The sequence below is a fragment of the Schistocerca nitens genome, chromosome 9 (genome assembly GCF_023898315.1).
Source record: "Schistocerca nitens isolate TAMUIC-IGC-003100 chromosome 9, iqSchNite1.1, whole genome shotgun sequence".
In the NCBI taxonomy this organism is placed as follows: domain Eukaryota; kingdom Metazoa; phylum Arthropoda; class Insecta; order Orthoptera; family Acrididae; genus Schistocerca; species Schistocerca nitens.
This window is the reverse complement of record NC_064622.1, coordinates 415390430-415408798: the sequence shown is the minus strand read 5'-3', so window position 1 is coordinate 415408798 and position 18369 is coordinate 415390430. Positions and strand designations below refer to the sequence as shown.

Here is an 18369-nt window from a genome sequence, read left to right as displayed (position 1 = left end):
TCATTAGCTATAACTGGATGATGGTGTTGAACTAAAAAATTGTATTCGTGGCACGCCCTTGTGTTTGCATGAATAGGGCAGTAACAGTTTATTTTACGGCACAGAAGCCATTAGTTGTTGAACCAGTTAGCCATTCTGAGTACCACAAATTAATTCACTGCATCAGAAAATTATTGAAAGAACACTCCCTGCATAGAACATTTTCAAATTACGTAGGCAAGTTGTGAACCCACAGTTATAAAATTGCTACTGCTACCCATGCCAGTGCCGAAGTTAATACAATGCAATACAACCCTGGAATATGTGAAAATTATTTGATGATGTAGGTGAACGGCATGTGTAGATTATTTTTGTCCTTCAGTGCTTCTGAAACGTAGGGACTGTTGCCCCCCCTAGAAACGAGTCTACTTCTTGCAAACCACAGAGCACATACAGTTTATTTTATTTATTTCTTACTCCATCGATCCAACTGTAATAAACTCACAAGGATATAGTGTGTGTCAGTAAACAATCAATACAAAGGTAATAGTAAAGCAGTCAATCAGACAAAATCAATACTACATGTTTGCTATACACATATGTGGTAAGAGTGGCAGATTACATCAAACATTACACATAGAAAGTGAAAACAAATTAAAAACCAGTGAAAATGGCTATGAATGTTACATAGGTATGGTACCTACATCATTGCTCAAACTTAAACTATGGTATATCATACTCAAAATATCTGGTCCACAGACCTAGGTAGTTTTTTCATTGTGGCTAAAAAACTCTTCTAAACTGTAAAATGACCTTTCCAGTAGAAATTGCTTCAGATGCTCCCTAAAAGAGGAATGGTTATCAAATTTGTTTTTAATATCTGGAGGGAGAGCATTAAAAACTACTGTACACCCATTTGCACCATAGTCAGGTTTTTACATTCATTGTGGAAATTGTGCTTTCTCCTGGTATCATATGCATGGTATTCACTATTTCTTTTATGGGACTCAGTATTTTTGCCGATGGAACCCATAAGAGAAAATATGTACTGGGACGTGATAGCAAGAAATTTTAGTTTCCGGAAAAGGTTTCTACAACTACGTCTGGAGTCTACGCCGCTCATTATTCTTATAACACGTTTTTGGGCCAAGAGTATTTTCTTTGCTAGTGTTTTGTTTCTCCAGAATATAATACCATATGTTATATGAGAATGGAAATATCCACAGTATGCTATTTTCATTGCGTGTATGTTTCCGCTCTCGGAGATAAGGCGTGGGGCAAAAATCGAGCTGAATCTCTTCTGAAGGTTTGTTATATGATGAGACCAGTTTAATCTGGTGTCGATTAAAATGCCTAAAAACTTTGTTGTCTCAACTCTTTCTATTGACTCTGTTGCATATTTCACAGGTAATTCATCCTCCATTTTAGCAGTTGCAGTGAACTGAATATAATTAGTCTTATTAAAGTTCAACGAGAGTCCATTGAAGCTCAACCATTTCACGAAATTAGTAAGAATATTCTTGACAGATCCTTGAAGATCTTCACATGTATGACAATCAATCACAATGTACGTGTCATCTGCAAAAATACTAGAAAAGCACTGTAACATTGTAGGCTACGTTGAGACAGGTCATTTATAAATATGAGGAATAGTAGAACACCAAGAATGGATCCTTGGGGCACTCCACATTTAATGGTTCTCCATTCAGATGAAACCAGGCCACTATGGATCTCTTGGTACTATATACTACTGCTTTCTGCTTCCTATCTTTGAGGTATGATTCTAACCACTTATTTGCTAAGCCACTTATTCTTAATAGGTCTGCTTTCTGTTATAGGATTTGGTGACTCAGTGTCAAACGCTTTTGACAAGTCACAAAATAATGCAGTTGTTATCATTTTGTCATTAATTGGTTACAGAACATTATTTGTGAAAGCATAAATTGCTTGTTCAGTTGACCATCCCTTTCGGAATCCAAATTGACTTTTGCTGAGAATGTTATATTTATTTAGATGTTCCAAAATTCTCGTGTATATAAGCTTTTCCAGTATTTTAGAAAAGGCTGTTAGAAGAGAAATTGGCCTGCAATTTGTGACTTTGGTTTTGTCACCTTTCTTGAAAAGGGGTTTTACAACTGCATATTTGAGTCTGTCAGGCACAGTTCCATGTTGTAAGGATGCATTAAAAATTTGTCTAAGAACATCACTAATCTAAGCACAGCACTGTTTTAGTAAATTTAATTATCTACCCCAGTGGAATAAGAATTCTTGAGGGAGATGATTTTTCTTTTAATTTCAGATTCTGTGACAGGTCTAATGTGAATTTTACCTGTATGTTTGGGTATTGTCTTTTGCATCCTATTTGTTCTGAAACTGACAAGAAGTGGTTGTTGAAAATATTGCCTATGTTATCAGGATCGTGTACTAGATTACCTTCATGTTTAATTTTGAGTTCTTCAGAAGTTCTTATGGTTTTCCCTGTCTGCCTTCTAACAATGTCCCAGATAGTCTTAATTTCCTCCCCCATGAACCATGGACCTTGCCGTTGGTGGGGAGGCTTGCGTGCCTCAGCGATACAGATGGCCGTACCGTAGGTGCAACCACAACGGAGGGGTATCTGTTGAGAGGCCAGACAAATGTATGGTTCCTGAAGAGGGGCAGCAGCCTTTTCAGTAGTTGCGGGGGCAATAGTCTGGATGATTGACTTATCTGGCTTTGTAACAATAACCAAAACGGCCTTGCTGTGCTGGTACTGCGAACGGCTGAAAGCAAGGGGAAACTATAGCCGTCATTTTTCCCGAGGGCATGCAGCTTTACTGTATGGTTAATCGATGATGGCGTCCTCTTGGGTAAAATATTCTGGAGGTAAAATAGTCCCCCATTCGGATCTCCGGGCGGGGACTACTCAAGAGGACGTTGTTATCAGGAGAAAGAAAACTGGCGTTATACGGATCGGAGCATGGAATGTCAGATCCCTTAATCGAGCAGGTAGGTTAGAAAATTTAAAAAGGGAAATGGATAGGTTAAAGTTAGATATAGTGGGAATTAGTGAAGTTCGGTGGCAGGAGGAACAAGACTTTTGGTCAGGTGAATACAGGGTTATAAATACAAAATCAAATAGGGGTAATGCAGGAGTAGGTTTAATAATGAATAAAAAAAATAAGGAAACTTCCTGGCAGATCAAAACTGTGTGCCCGACCGAGACTCGAACTCGGGACCTTTGCCCTTCGCGGGCAAGCACTCTACCATCTCAGCCACCGAAGCACGACTCAAGCCCGGTCCTCACAGCTTTACTTCTGCAGAGTGAAAATATCATTCTGGAATAAAAAAATAGGCGTGCGGGTAAGCTACTACAAACAACATAGTGAACGCATTATTGTGGCCAAGATAGACACGAAGCCCACGCCTACTATAGTAGTACAAGTTTATATGCCAACTAGCTCTGCAGATGAAAAGAAATTTTTGCACAGAGCATAACTTTATCATAGCTAACACTTGGTTCAAGAATCATAAAAGAAGGTTGTATACATGGAAGAATCCCAGAGATACTAAAAGGTATCAGATAGATTATATAATGGTAAGACAGAGATTTAGGAACCATGTTTTAAATTGTAAGACATTTCCAGGGGCAGATGTGGATTCTGACCACAATCTATTGGTTATGAACTGCAGATTAAAATTCAAGAAACTGCAAAAAGGTGGGAATTTAAGGAGATGGGACCTGGATAAGCTGACTAAACCAGAGGTTGTACAGAGTTTCAGGGAAAGCATAAGGGAACAATTGACAGTAGTGGGGGAAAGAAGTACAGTAGAAGAAGAATTGGTAGCTCTGAGGGATGAAGTAGTGAAGGCAGCAGAGAATCATGTAGGTAAAAAGACGAGGGCTAGTACAAATCCTTGGGTAACAGGAGAGATACTGAATTTAATTGATGAAAGGAGAAAATATAAAAATGCAGTAAATGAAGCAGGCAAAAAGGAATACAAACGTCTCAAAAATGAGATCGACAGGAAGTGCAAAATGGCTAAGCAGGGATGGCTAGAGGACAAATGTAAGGATGTAGAGGCTTGTCTCACAAGGGGTAAGATAGATACTGCCTACAGGAAAATTAAAGAGACCTTTGGAGAAAAGAGAACCACTTGTATAAATATCAAGAGCTCAGATGGAAACCCAGTTCTAACCAAAGAAGGGAAAGCAGAAAGATGGAAGGAGTATATAGAGGGTCTATACAAGGGCAATGTACTGGAGGACAATATTATAGAAATGGAAGAGCATGTAAATGAAGATGAAATGGGAGATGCAATACTGCGTGAAGAGTTTGACAGAGCTTTGAAAGACCTGAGCCGAAACAAGGCCCCGGGAGTAGACAACATTCCACTAGAACTACTGACTGCCTTGGGAGAGCCAGTCCTAACAAAACTCTACCATCTGGTGAGCAAGATATATGAGATAGGTGAAATACCCTCAGACTTCAAGAAGAATATAATAATTCCAATCCCAAAGAAAGCAGGTGTTGACAGATGTGAAAATTACCGAACTATCAGTTTAATAAGTCACAGCTGCAAAATACTAACACGAATTCTTTACAGACGAATGGCAAAACTGGTAGAAGCGGACCTTGGGGAAGGTCAGTTTGGATTCCGTAGAAATATTGGAACACGTGACGCAATACTGACCTTAAGACTTATCTTAGAAGAAAGATTAAGGAAAGGCAAACCTACGTTTCTAGCATTTGTAGACTTAGAGAAAGCTTTTGACAATGTTGACTGGAATACTCTCTTTCAAATTCTAAAGGTGGCAGGGGTAAAATACAGGGAGCAAAAGGCTATTTACAATTTGTACAGAAACCAGATGGCAGTTATAAGAGTCGAGGGGCATGAAAGGGAAGCAGTGGTTGGGAAGGGAGTGAGACAGGGTTGTAGCCTCTCCCCGATGTTATTCAATCTGTATATTGAGCAAGCAGTAAAGGAAACAAAAGAAAAGTTCAGAGTAGGTATTAAAATCCATGGAGAAGAAATAAAAACTTTGCAGTTCGCCGATGACATTGTAATTCTGTCAGAGACAGCAAAGGACTTGGAAGAGCAGTTGAACGGAACGGACATTGTCTTGAAAGGAGAATATAAGATGAACATCAACAAAAGCAAAACGAGGATCATGGAATGTAGTGGAATTAAGTCGGGTGATGCTGAGGGAATTAGATTAGGAAATGAGACACTTAAAGTAGTAAAGTAGTTTTGCTATTTGGGGAGCAAAATAACTGATGATGGTCGAAGTAGAGAGGATATAAAATGTAGACTGGCAGTGGCAAGGAAAGCGTTTCTGAAGAAGAGAAATTTGTTAACATCGAGTATAGATTTAAGTGTCAGGAAGTCATTTCTGAAAGTATTTGTATGGAGTGTAGCCATGTATGGAAGTGAAACATGAACGATAAATAGTTTGGACAAGAAGAGAATAGAGGCTTTTGAAATGTGGTGCTACAGAAGAATGCTGAAGATTAGATGGGTAGATCACATAACTAATGAGGAGGTATTGAATAGAATTGGGGACAAGAGGAGTTTGTGGCACAACTTGACGAGAAGAAGGGATCAGTTGGTAGGACATGTTCTGAGGCATCAATGGATCACAAATTTAGCATTGGAGGGCAGCGTGGAGGGTAAAAATCGTAGAGGGAGACCAAGAGATGAATACACTAAGCAGATTCAGAAGGATGTAGGTTGCAGTAGGTACTGGGAGATGAAGAAACTTGCACAGGATAGGGTAGCATGGAGAGCTGCATCAAACCAGTCTCAGGACTGAAGACCACAACAACAACAACAGTCTTAATTTTGTTATGAAAGTAATCAATTTCTTGATCAAAATACAATGCTTTTGATTTTTGGATTACCTTTTTTAGTATCTTACAGTACATTTTGTAGTGGCTAGTTTGCGTAGTTTCCTTAGCATTCTAGTTGCAATGTCAAGTTCCCTCTTTGTTTTACATGCTTGTTTAATTCCCTTTGTGATCCAGGGTTTGTTCCGTGATGTACCAGTTTTGCTTCTGACACACTTTTTTGGGAATACCTCTTCAAATCAGGCTGAGAATTCAATTATGAATATACACTACTGGCCATTAAAATTGCTACACCACCAAGATGACGTGCTACAGACGGGAAATTTAACTGACAGGAAGAAGATGCTGTGATATGCAAATGATTAGCTTTTCCGAGCATTCACACAAGGTTGGCGCCAGTGGCGACACCCACAACGTCCCCCCATGGGGTCCACAACTCTTTTGTGGATACGTGCGTAGCGAGCACGGGACCCCGAGCTAATGTGGCCCTCCTTCCTTTCCGGGCTGCATACCTTCCCTTTCCGCATCCTTCCCCATCCCCCATCTTCGCTCCCCCCCCCCCTCCCCCCTCACCTGTGACTCTTTCTTTCCCTTTCTCCCCCTCTGGGGTTATGGTTTGTGCCTACATCCGGAGACGGACGCTTGTAAATATACTACATTCTTCGCCTTCCTTGCTTGTAAGTCTTCATCCTTCCTTTGTCCTTCTATTTTCCTTACCTCTTCTCTCTACCCTTTTCTCCGCTGCGGCGTTTGAGACCTCGCTTCTTTCCTTTCCCTTTCTCTTTCTTCCTCCCTGTGCGTGTCTGAAGGCCAACCCACGCACTTCCATGCGTAGCCGGTGACGGGGTAACGCGTAATTCCCCGCCCCGGGTAGACAGGTAGGACACGTACGTACCCCCTAGTAACGGCCAGGCCCAGGGAGGGGTGATTACCCAAGCTGATACCTTCCGAACGTGCCGATTGGTCCCTCCGTCCGTTTGTCGGCAGGTGTGACCTGAGGTGTGAACAATCACCTAAGGCGGGAGTGCCCTCAGAGAGGGCCCCCACAAGGGAGGAGCGCGCCATCGGAGACGCCGGTAATCATGGGGGATTCTTCCGCAATGGTTTCCTCACCTTCCACTATGTCTGCTCACAAACGTAAGTTCACTGAGTCTCAGCCACAGTCAGTTCTTCCATCGTTGCCACAGTTCCTTGTTGTTTCTCGGTCTGACGAAGGTCACGACTTCTCCACGGTCAACCCTTTCATTATTCAGAAAGGTGTTGACGCAATTGCGGTCCAGTAAAGTCTTGTTCCAGATTACGGAATGGCACCCTGTTGTTAGAAACAGTCAGTGCCCTCCAGGCCCAAAAATTGCTGCGTACCTCACTACTACACACTTTCCCTGTCCGGGTGGTACCGCACCATACCTTAAATTCCTCGTGTGGAGTCGTTTATACACGCTCCCTCGATGGACTGTCTGACGAATAAATTCAGCACTACCTGTCTGACCAGGGCGTAACGGCTGTTCATAGGGTTATGAAAAGGGTTGACACGAACATCATTCCAACCCGCACTGTCTTCTTGACATTTGACAAAGTTCAACTCCCATCGAAAATCAAAGCAGGCTATGAGATAATTTCCGTTCGCCCTTATGTCCCAAACCCTACGCGTTGCTATCGGTGTCAGCGGTTCAATCACACCAGCCAGTCCTGTTCCAATCCGGCCAAATGTGTTACGTGTGGCAAGGATGCCCATGAGGGTGCTTGTCCACCTCCATCCCCTCGCTGCATCAACTGTATGGGTGACCACGCTGCTTCCTCTCGAGATTGTCCCGTTTTTAAGGACAAAAAGCTCATCCAGGAAATTAGAGTAAAGGAAAAGGTGTCGACCTTTGCTGCTCGAAAATTATTCGCCAGTCGACAGCCCACCGTGCCTCAGAAAGGAAAATACAGTGCTGTCCTTGCTTCTCATCGGCCAACAAAGGAGGTGGCCACGCAGACATGCGACCTCACCTTTAGTGCCACGGTCGCCAGATCGGCCAGCGCAAAGATCGCACGTTCAACCTCACCACTTTCGCCTGCCCACTCTCTGGCTCACCCTTCGTCGAGTTCTGCTAAATCTCGAGCCCACAAGTCAGACACCAAGACTTCGAAAAAAGAGCATACTCGTGAAGAGTTTTTACGTACGGCAACTTCCCAACCATCGGTTCCTCCTTCCTCTAAACATCATACTTGCAAGAAGGCTACAAAGAAACCCAGTTCCTCTCCTTCTCCGCCAAGGCGTGTCCCATCTACAGCACCACCTGGCGGAAATCGCCCTCGGCCGTCTTCTGTGTCGCCGAGGCGCACTGCTGGCGGCCGATCAACCGGCCGGTCGCTGGTGGCAGGAGCTGCTCCTGACCAACCTATGGATCAGGATCTTCTGCCTTCAGCTGAATGCCATTCCATGCTGTCGGTCGCAAGCTCAGAGCAGTCGTTGAGTTGACAGCGACCTTGGTCACATTCCTCCATTTTCTGTTCACCCTATGTCCATTATCCACTGGAATATCCGCGGTATTCGAGCCAATCGGGATGAATTGTCGATCCTCTTACAATCCTACTCGCCGGTCATCTTCTGTCTTCAGGAAACAAAGCTGCGTCCCCATGACCACTTTGTTCTCCCTCATTTTCAGTCCGTCCGATATGATCTCCCCTCTGTTGAAGGCACTCCAGCACATGGAGGACTCATGATTCTTCTCCATGAAACTCTCCATTATCACCCAATCCATTTAAACACCTCCTTCCAAGCTGTCGCCGTCCCTCTTTCCCTTTCCGGATACACGTTCTCTCTTTGTACTGTATACATTCCATCGTCCACACCAATGGCACGAGCTGATCTCCTTCATCTTCTTGGTCAGCTTCCACCCCCCTATTTGCTGGTTGGGGACTTCAATGCCCACCACCCGCTTTGGGGATCTCCACATCCTTGTCCACGTGGCTCACTATTGCTAGACGTCTTCCACCAAGCGGACCTAGTTTGCCTCAACACTGGGGTCCCCACATTTTTGTCTGCCTTCACGACAAATTTATCTCATTTGGACCTTGCGGTCGGTACTGTTCCGCTAGCTCGGCGCTTCGAATGGTTCGCCCTTGATGATACACACTCGAGTGACCACTTTCCATGTGTCCTTAGACTGTGCCTCAACTGCCCTACATGCGCCCGCTACGCTGGAAGTTTGCCCAAGCCGATTGGACACTTTTTTCGTCTCTAGCGACATTCGATGTCCGTCGCTTTCCCAGCGTCGACGATGAGGTCACACATATTACCGACATTATTCTTACAGCTGCGGAACGTTCAATACCACGCACCTCCGAATTTCCCTGGCGCCCCCCAGTTCCTTGGTGGAACGAGGCATGCCGTGACGCAATACGTGAGCGACGACGTGCTCTTCGCATTTTCTGTCACCATCCTACTTTGGCCAACTGTATCCGCTATAAGCAGCTCCGTGCGCGATGCCGTCGCGTCATCCGCGATAGCAAGAAGGCAAGCTGGAAATTCTTTATTAGCTCATTTAACACCTTCACTCCCTCCTCGGAAGTTTGGAGTCGGCTTCGACGGTTCTCAGGCGCGCCTAGTTTCTCCCCGGTCTCTGGGCTCACTGTCGCGCATGATACCTTAGTGGACCCCGTCGCAATTTCTAACTCATTGGGTCAGCACTTTGCTGAGATTTCGAGCTCTTCAAATTACCCGCCAGCGTTTCTCCCGAAGAAACGTGCAGCGGAAGTGCGACCTCTTGCTTTCTCCTCTCAAAATCACGAAAGCTACAATACTGTTTTCTCCATGCGGGAACTCCAACATGCCCTCTCTTCTTCTCGCTCCTCCGCCCCAGGACCGGATGGTATCCATGTCCAAATGTTGCTGCATTTATCAACCCGTAGTCTGCGTTACCTCCTTCGCCTTTATAATCGAATTTGGACCGACAGTACCTTTCCCAGACGATGGCGGGAAGCTATTGTCATTCCCGTTCCGAAACCTGGAAAGGACAAACATCTCCTCTCTAGCTATCGCCCCATTTCTCTCACGAGTAGTGTCTGTAAGGTTTTGGAGCGTATGGTGAATTACCATTTAGCTTGGTGGCTGGAATCCCGCAGTCTTTTAACACCAGCCCAATGCGGATTCCGAAAGCATCGTTCTGCAGTTGACCATCTTGTTGCTCTCTCCACTTATATCATGAACAATTTTCTCCGGAAACGCCAAACAGTAGCAATATTTTTTGATCTGGAGAGAGCATACGATACCTGTTGGAGGACAGGCATCCTCCGCACACTGTTCTCTTGGGGCTTTTGAGGCCGGCTGCCCCTTTTTCTTCGCGAATTTATGGCAGAGCGCACATTTAGGGTGCGGGTGAACACTACTCTCTCCCGTACTTTCTCCCAAGAAAACGGGGTACCCCAGGGCTCCGTGCTGAGTGTTGTACTGTTTGCCATCGCCATAAATCCAATTATGGATTGTCTCCTTCCTGATGTCTCGGGCTCCCTCTTTGTGGACGATTTTGCGATCTACTACAGCTCTCAACGGACCAGCCTTCTTGAACGACGTCTTCAAGGATGTCTCGATCGCCTCCACTCTTGGAGCATCGAAACCGGCTTCCGTTTCTCACCCAGTATGACCGTTTGTGTTAATTTTTGGCGACGTAAGGAGTTTCTTCCGCCCTCCTTACATCTAGGTCCTGTCAACCTTCCGTTTTCAGACGTCGCTAAATTCGTGGGTCTTATGTTTGACAGAAAACTGTGCTGGTCCTCCCACGTTTCCTATCTTTCGGCTCGCTGTCTGCGATCCCTTAACACCCTCCGTGTCCTGAATGGTACCTCCTGGGGAGCGGACCGAGTGGTCCTTCTCCGCCTCTATCGCGCGTTACTGCGCTCGAAATTGGATTATGGAAGCATAGTCTACTCCTCTGCTCGGCCGTCTATTCTTCGGCGTCTCGACTCTATCCACCACCGTGGATTACGTTTAGTGTCTGGAGCTTTTTACACTAGCCCTGTGGAAAGCCTTTATGCTGAGACTGCTGAACCTCCGCTGTCCAATCGGCGAGCAGTCCTTCTGAGTCGTTATGCTAGCCATCTGTCTTCCATGCCTGCTAATCCAGCCCATGACCTTTTTTTCGACACCTCCTTTGATGTAGGGTATGCAGGCCGCTCCTCCTCCCTACTACCCCCGGGAGTCCGCTTCCGTCAACTGCTCCATTCTCTTTCCTTCCGCTTTCCTAAAACCTTCTTGACAACTTGGGGTACAGCACCGCCTTGGCTCCGTCCCCGGATCTGCCTGCTCCGTGACCTTTGTCGATTTCCCAAGGATGGTACCCCTACACTTGTTTATCGTCGGGCATTTGCTGCTCTATGTGCACAAATGACGGACGCCATTTTTATTTACACCAACGGCTCGAAAACATCGTTAGGTGTAGGGAGTGCCTATATTGTTGGCGACACCCCAAATCACTTTCGGCTTCCCGACCAGTGTTCGGTTTATACTGCGGAGCTTTACGCTGTTCTCCAGGCTGTCCACTACATCCGCCGCCATCAGCGGATACAGTACGTAATCTGCTCAGATTCTCTCAGCTCTCTCCTTAGTCTCCAAGCTCTTTACCCTGTGCACCCTCTGGTCCACCAGATTCAGGACTGTCTGCGCTTGCTCCACCTGGGGGGCGTCTCGGTGGCGTTCCTCTGGCTCCCGGGACACGCTGGTATCTGTGGGAATGAGGCGGCCGATATAGCGGCCAAGGCTGCAGTCTCTCTTCCTCGGCCAGCTATTCAGTCGATTCCCTTCATCGATCTACGGAGCGTTTTATGTCGCAAAGTTGCTCGTTTATGGCACGCGCATTGGTCAACACTTCCCCATAATAAATTGCGGGAAGTGAAAGCCCTTCCTTGCGCTTGGACGTCTTCCTCCCGAACGCGTCATCGGGAGGAGGTAATTTTAGCTAGACTCCGGATAGGGCACTGTCTTTTTAGCCATCGACATCTTTTAAGCGGCGATCCTCCCCCACTCTGTCCCTACTGCTCTCAGCTGTGGACGGTAAGACACCCTTTAATTGAATGCCCCTATTTTAATCCGTTACGCTCCCGTCTACAGCTATTGCCTGATCTATCGTCGATTTTAGCAGATGACACGCACTCAGCCGACCGCGTTCTCCAGTTTATTAGTGACAGCGAAATGACGTCAGTCATTTGAAGCCTTTTTTTGGGGACAACCAACCCCTTTCTGTAGTGGATTTTTAAGCATTCCTTCTGCTTTTAGTTTCTCCAATTTTATGACTTTGTTCCCATTGCTGCTGGTTTTCAATTTCGGTCGGTTTTTTACTGTTTCCTAAGTCATGGGCTGGGCGCTAATGACCATAGAAGTTTTGCGTCCTAAGGGGGAAAAAAAAAAAAAAAAAAAAAAAAAAAAAAAACCCACAACGTGCTGACATGAGGAAAGTTTCCAACCGATTTCTCATACACGAACAGCAGTTGACCGGCGTTGTCTGGTGAAACGTTGTTGTGATGCCTGGTTAAGGAGGAGAAATGCGTACCATCACGTTTCCGACTTTGATGTAGGTCGGATTGTAGCCTATCGCGATCGCGGTTTATCGTGTCGTGACATTGCTGCTAGTGTTTGTTGAGATCCAATGACTGTTAGCAGAATATGGAATCGGTGGGTTCAGGAGGGTAATACGGAACGTCATGCTGGATCCCACCGGCCTCGTATCACTAGCAGTCGAGATGACAGGCATCTTATCTGAATGGCTGTAACGGATTGTGTAGCCACGTCTCGATCCTTGAGTCTACAGATGGGGACATTTACAAGACAACCACCATCTGCACAAACATTTCAATGATGTTTGCAGCAAAGACATTTGCAGCAGCATGGACTATCAGCTCGGAAACCATGGCTGCGATTACCCTTGACGCTGCATGACAGACAGGAGCGCCTGCGATGGTGTATTCAACAATGAACCTGGGTGCACGAATGACAAAACATTTTTTTTTTTTATCCAGGTTCTGTTTACAGCATCATGATGGTCGCTTCCGTGTTTAGCGACATCGCGGTGGACGCGCATTGGAAGCGTGTATTCGTCATCGCTATACTGGTGTATCACCTGGCGTGATGGTATGGGGTGCCATTGGTTACACGTCTCGGTCACCTCTTGTTCGCATTGTCGGCACTTCGAACAGTGGACGCTACATTTCAGATGTGTTACGACCCGTGACTCTACCCTTCATTCGATCCCTGCGAAACCCTACATTTCAGCAGGATAATGCACAACCACATGTTGCAGGTCCTGTACGGGCCTTTCTGGATACAGAAAATATTCGACTGCTGCCCTGGCCAGCACATTCTCCAGATCTCTCACCAAATCTCTCAGCAACTGAAAATGTCCGGTCAATGGTGGCAGAGCAACTGGCTCATCACAATATGCCGGTCACTACTCTTGATGAACTGTGGTATCGTGTTGAAGCTGCATGGGCAGCTGTACCTGTACACGCCATCCAAGCTCTGTTTGACTCAATGCCCAGGCGTATCAAGGCCGTTATTACGGCCAGAGGTGGTTGTTCAGGGTACTGATTTCTCAGGATCTATACACCCAAATTGCATGAAAATGTAATCGCATGTCAGTTGTAGTATAATATATTTGTCCAATGAATACCCGTTTATCATCTACATTTCTTCTTGGTGTAGCAATTTTAATGGCCAGTAGTGTATTAAATTTGGCATTAATATCATCCACCCTGTATACTGGGCTCCAGTCCATCTGTTGCAGTTTGTGTTTAAAGACATCAAGTGAATCACTAGTCATTATCCTAATAGATTTCCAGGTGGAGATTACTATCTTGAGGGGGTGTGCTGTCATGTAGAGTGAGGAGCTGTCCATCATGGTCAGACAGACCATTCAAGACAGGGATTACAGTGAAGCAATGGTGCCTACTTAAATCTATAAAAATATTGCCTATCAAAGACTGACTCTCAGGTGTGATTCTGGAGGGAAAGTCAACTACTGGAGTAAGATTATATGAATTCATCAGATGCTGGGGCTATACTTGCTTGTTGTTTTCAGTTACAAAGTCTACATTAAAACCCCAAAGAATGATTATTTCCTTATTTTTAGAAAATAGGGTAGATAACAATAATTCTATTTGCACCATAGAAGCCCTTAAGGCTTAGTTCCAGATACCCTGTAAATTGCCACTATTATTACTGGGGAGCTATTTACTGTAACTTCTATTGCACAGGCTTCAAATAGTTGTTCTAAACAGTATTTACTTACATCTATAGATCTAAATATGACTTTATTTGTAACAGAAATAGCTACACCACCTCTTCCCTTGATGTCTCTAGAGTAGTAGCTTGCAATGTTGTATTTAGAATCTAAATGTAATAAGTTAATACCATTTGTGATGTGATGTTCTGTAAAGTATAATATTTGAGCATTGTTTATACAATTTCTGTCTTTTAGGTCTGTATTAACAGACTTCTGATCTACGTTGCTGCTAAGTCCTCCAATGTTTTGATGAAAGATGGACAGGTTAGACTTGTTTGTAGAGGTGCCACTTATCTTGGGTGCTTCTTGTTCTTTGTATCTGTAGTTAAAGAATATTTTAGATGTAATGGGCGAACTACTTTCCGTCTGCTTGCTGTTCCATGTGCAGTCTGCTTGGCTGTTGTGGTTTCTTCTGTTGCTGGTGGTACTTTTTCCTTTTCTTCTTCTGCAGGTGACATTACGGCTAAAAAATTCTTGGTGTATTTGTTGAGTATGGCTTCTGCTTCTTGGTGACAATCAAGTGGTGAAGTTATTTTTGGAGCTTGCAAAAATTGTGCTTCATTCACCACCATCCTTTTTGGCTTGAACCATTTCATAATTTGAGGTTGTTTTACAATTTGATTGTTCCTTTCTGGCCTTCTGGGTTTAAACCATTTCATAATTTGCAACTGATTGAGGGCTTAAGTGTTTGCTGCTCACCAAAAACCGTTTGTAATTTTCATTAGAGTGCTACTTGTCCTTGTTTCTTAATTGTGAGGCGAGTTAGTAGTAAATATTTTATCAGCAAGAACCTCTTTTCCTGATGCGTTTAAATGAAGGCCATTAGCTGTATAGAACCTTCGCTCTAAAATGTTTGTGTCTGTTACATCAACATTCTGGAAATGAGAACATATTTCTGTGAAATTCTTGTTAACGACGCTAATTTCGCGGTTCATGCATGACCAACCTGGTAAATCATGATGCTGTGAGACGTTCCAAAGGGAACATTTGTATGAGTTAAATTATTTAGACAATTTCTCAGTTCTGTGATAACCTTGTATGATTCATTTCTATAAACATCTTTAGCTCCTCTGAGCAAAACAACAAAATCATCCATAGTCAAACTAGTTACTTCATTAGATTTTGTTAGGTTTGTTAGTTCTCATAATGAGGCCCCAGGCATCACGAATCCAGATGCCCTGAAGTTGTATCTTTCCGTTAACACTGCAGAAATTCCCTGGGCGTGACTATCCCCTAATACACAGATCTGCTCATGTTGATACATCTAATACTCATATCCTGGTGTAACTAAAAACTATAGAGAAAACCTCAGTTTATGTGAACCCAAGTCCCCAATCATACTGTAATTATTGATGGAGACTTTAATCATCCAAACTACAATTTTGTTAGTGGTGGGCATGATAAGACACCCTATGAAGCATTACTAAATGCCTTCTCTGAAAACCGAGCGAGGTGGCGCAGTGGTTAGCACACTGGACTCGCATTCGGGAGGACGACGGTTCAATCCCGTCTCCGGCCATCCTGATTTAGGTTTTCCGTGATTTCCCTAAATCGTTTCAGGCAAATGCCGGGATGGTTCCTTTGAAAGGGCACGGCCGATTTCCTTCCCAATCCTTCCCTAACCCGAGCTTGCGCTCCGTCTCTAATGACCTCGTTGTGGATGGGACGTTAAACATTAACCACCACCACCTTCTCTGAAAACTACTAAGAAGAGATTGTTAGGAATCCCACTCATTGTTGAAAACTCTAATGCCAGAAAATAGATCTGTCCTCTTTGAGGCCAGTGGGCGGGACATTCATAAATGGGCATTTGCCTGGGAATTTGCCAAAAGCAGTTTTAAATGCCCAAAATCTGGACAGTTGTAAACAAAAGTACTTTTAAAGTTTTTACTGCTAAAATGTATAATTTACCAATTAAAATACAGGAATAGAACAGTACTCCCAATATAAAAAGTTAGTAAATGTTTACACCTGCCTTTATTACTAAGAAAGAAAGGAAAGAAAAGATAAGCATGTTTTTTCTACTAGTCTCTCAACATGCTGTACGAAGGAAGGGCACATGTTGCTGTCAACAGCTTATATTTATAAATCCCTTTTAATTTTTACCAGTTCTAAACCTCTCTCTCTCTCTCTCTCTCTCTCTCGCACACACACACACACACACACACACACACACACACACACACACACACACACACACAAACAGTTGAACAGTGTAGTGATAAGCCGGTATAAAATATGTTGTCCTCAGGTCATTGCTTTGTAATATAACATGCTTTATAGTCAGTGTCAAACCTCTGAATATTACATATTACTGAAGAATGATTATTGATAACAAAATCATTACTGAACATATTAAACAACTAGCATGTGTTTCTGAATTATAAATGTGATTCTTAAATATTAAATTGTTTATGGTGAAAAAACAAAAAAAAATTGTTTATTGTCAGATGTAGTGACTTAGAGACAGATTATACTTTCCTTTATTTATCGACTTTTGTATGACTGCAATGCTTTGAAGATAAAATGAGAATACTAACATAAAAAAGATTTGATAACAAAGAATCGACACTGGAATCGTTTGATTCCAATACTAGTTGATTCCTAGAGGATCCACGATTCTTGAAATTGTGGAATCCATATTGCTGCATGACATATTCCTAACTAAAAGCACTATGGATAATTTTTTTAACTCTTAATTCCAGTTGTGAGATTTAAAACTTTCCTGGCCTACATATTGTTCCACAAAATTTTGGGCGAACTGCTGGATGTTTGCAACTTCCTGCCACAATATTTCGGTGTGGAGTCTTCTGGTCATCTTCAGGTGATACTGGCGAAAACTCCCTGAGCTCTAGTATTCAAGGCTCCTTGGGCACATGCGTGGTGGATTTACTTGGCGTTGCACATGAACTACTTGAGCGCGTTCGATTCTGCTGCGCTGCGTGTCCTACATGGTGAAAACTCACCGCATTGATATTAATTCAATTGTCTTCCTGCAGTTCCATCACAGATCACTTTCCTACCATTGGTCTCAGCAAAGATGCCAAATACTTTGCTAAGTCGTAAGTGGCTGCTCCAATATTACTTACAATTGGACATAATGGCATGTTATCCTTGTGAATCTTTGGCAATCCATATAGCCTAGGTGGAACTGAAATATTTGGTTTCAGTTTCTTAGTTACCTCCTTTGGTAAGGAACTGTTAGTCAGAAGTTCTGCTGTTTTCCTCGCCACTCGGGTAGTAGGATCATTATCTATTTTGCGATATGTTGAGTCGCTTAATAAAACATTGATCTTATTAATATAGTCCTCCCGTAGCATTACCTTTGTCCGATTTAAGTACCACTGTATCCAGGTCTGCTCGCAAGTTCCAGAGGACTGCCCTCTCTGTAGGTGAGATGTTGCTCTTCGGCGGTGTAGCTCTTGTCAACACACGTCAAGACTCCCGGCGCACTTCCTCAGCTTCATCTTCAGCAAGACGACGTTGTGCGCTTGGGAGGATGATGGTTCAAACCTGTGTCCGGCCATCCTGATTCAGGTGTTCTGTGAATTCCCTAAATCACTTCAGGAAAATGCTGGGATGGTTCCTTTGAAAGGAGTGTCCAATTTCCTTCCTCATCCTTCCCTAATCTCAGCTTGTACTCCACCTCTAGTGACCTCCTTGTTGATGATAATTCCTCTTTTTTTGTAGTAGTAGTAATGTAAAAAATAAGTGCCTTTCTTTGAAGGCCTTCACACGCCAGAGGATTTATGCTGGTCTTATTGATACAAAATCTTTTCCACTATGATGCCAGCGTATCCATATGATCCGATGACAATTTTTTTATTTACAATTTATACTTGAGGAGATTGATGGCTAACATGTATCTACTAATTTTGACATATTTAAGATTGCTAATTGGTAACACGAACTATCATTCTTTAATTTTGTGTGAAATGTTTGTCCATGTGAACTTCTGACTTGCCAGCCATTGTGTAAAGCTACTTTATCTTACCTATTTTTACCATAGGAAATCCCATAAATTCCTTCTTTGGTGTACTTGCATTAACATAGCTAAATGTATTACCTGTTTTTGATATGGACACACATGCATATGTAGATAAATGCGTTTTCACTTAGATTTGGGTTTACACATTTGATTTTTTTTCCAAATAGTTTAACACTGAGGTGCACAGTTGTTCCGTATGAAAGGGCAAAATGGTGTATTAAACGTGCAAACAAGGTTTACACTCGGCGCACTGGCTGATGGGAGGGGCTGTAAATGGGAAATTCCTTTGCACACACTCCCATCAGCCACCACGCCA

At 43.7% G+C, this 18369-nt stretch overlaps 1 protein-coding gene across 2 annotated transcripts in view; it reads left to right on the top strand.

The window, feature by feature from the left end:
- LOC126202919 (trafficking protein particle complex subunit 3) overlaps nucleotides 1–18369 on the top strand; it is a 36836-nt gene that overhangs the window by 325 nt on the left and 18142 nt on the right. The gene's annotated exons all lie outside the window — the stretch shown is intronic.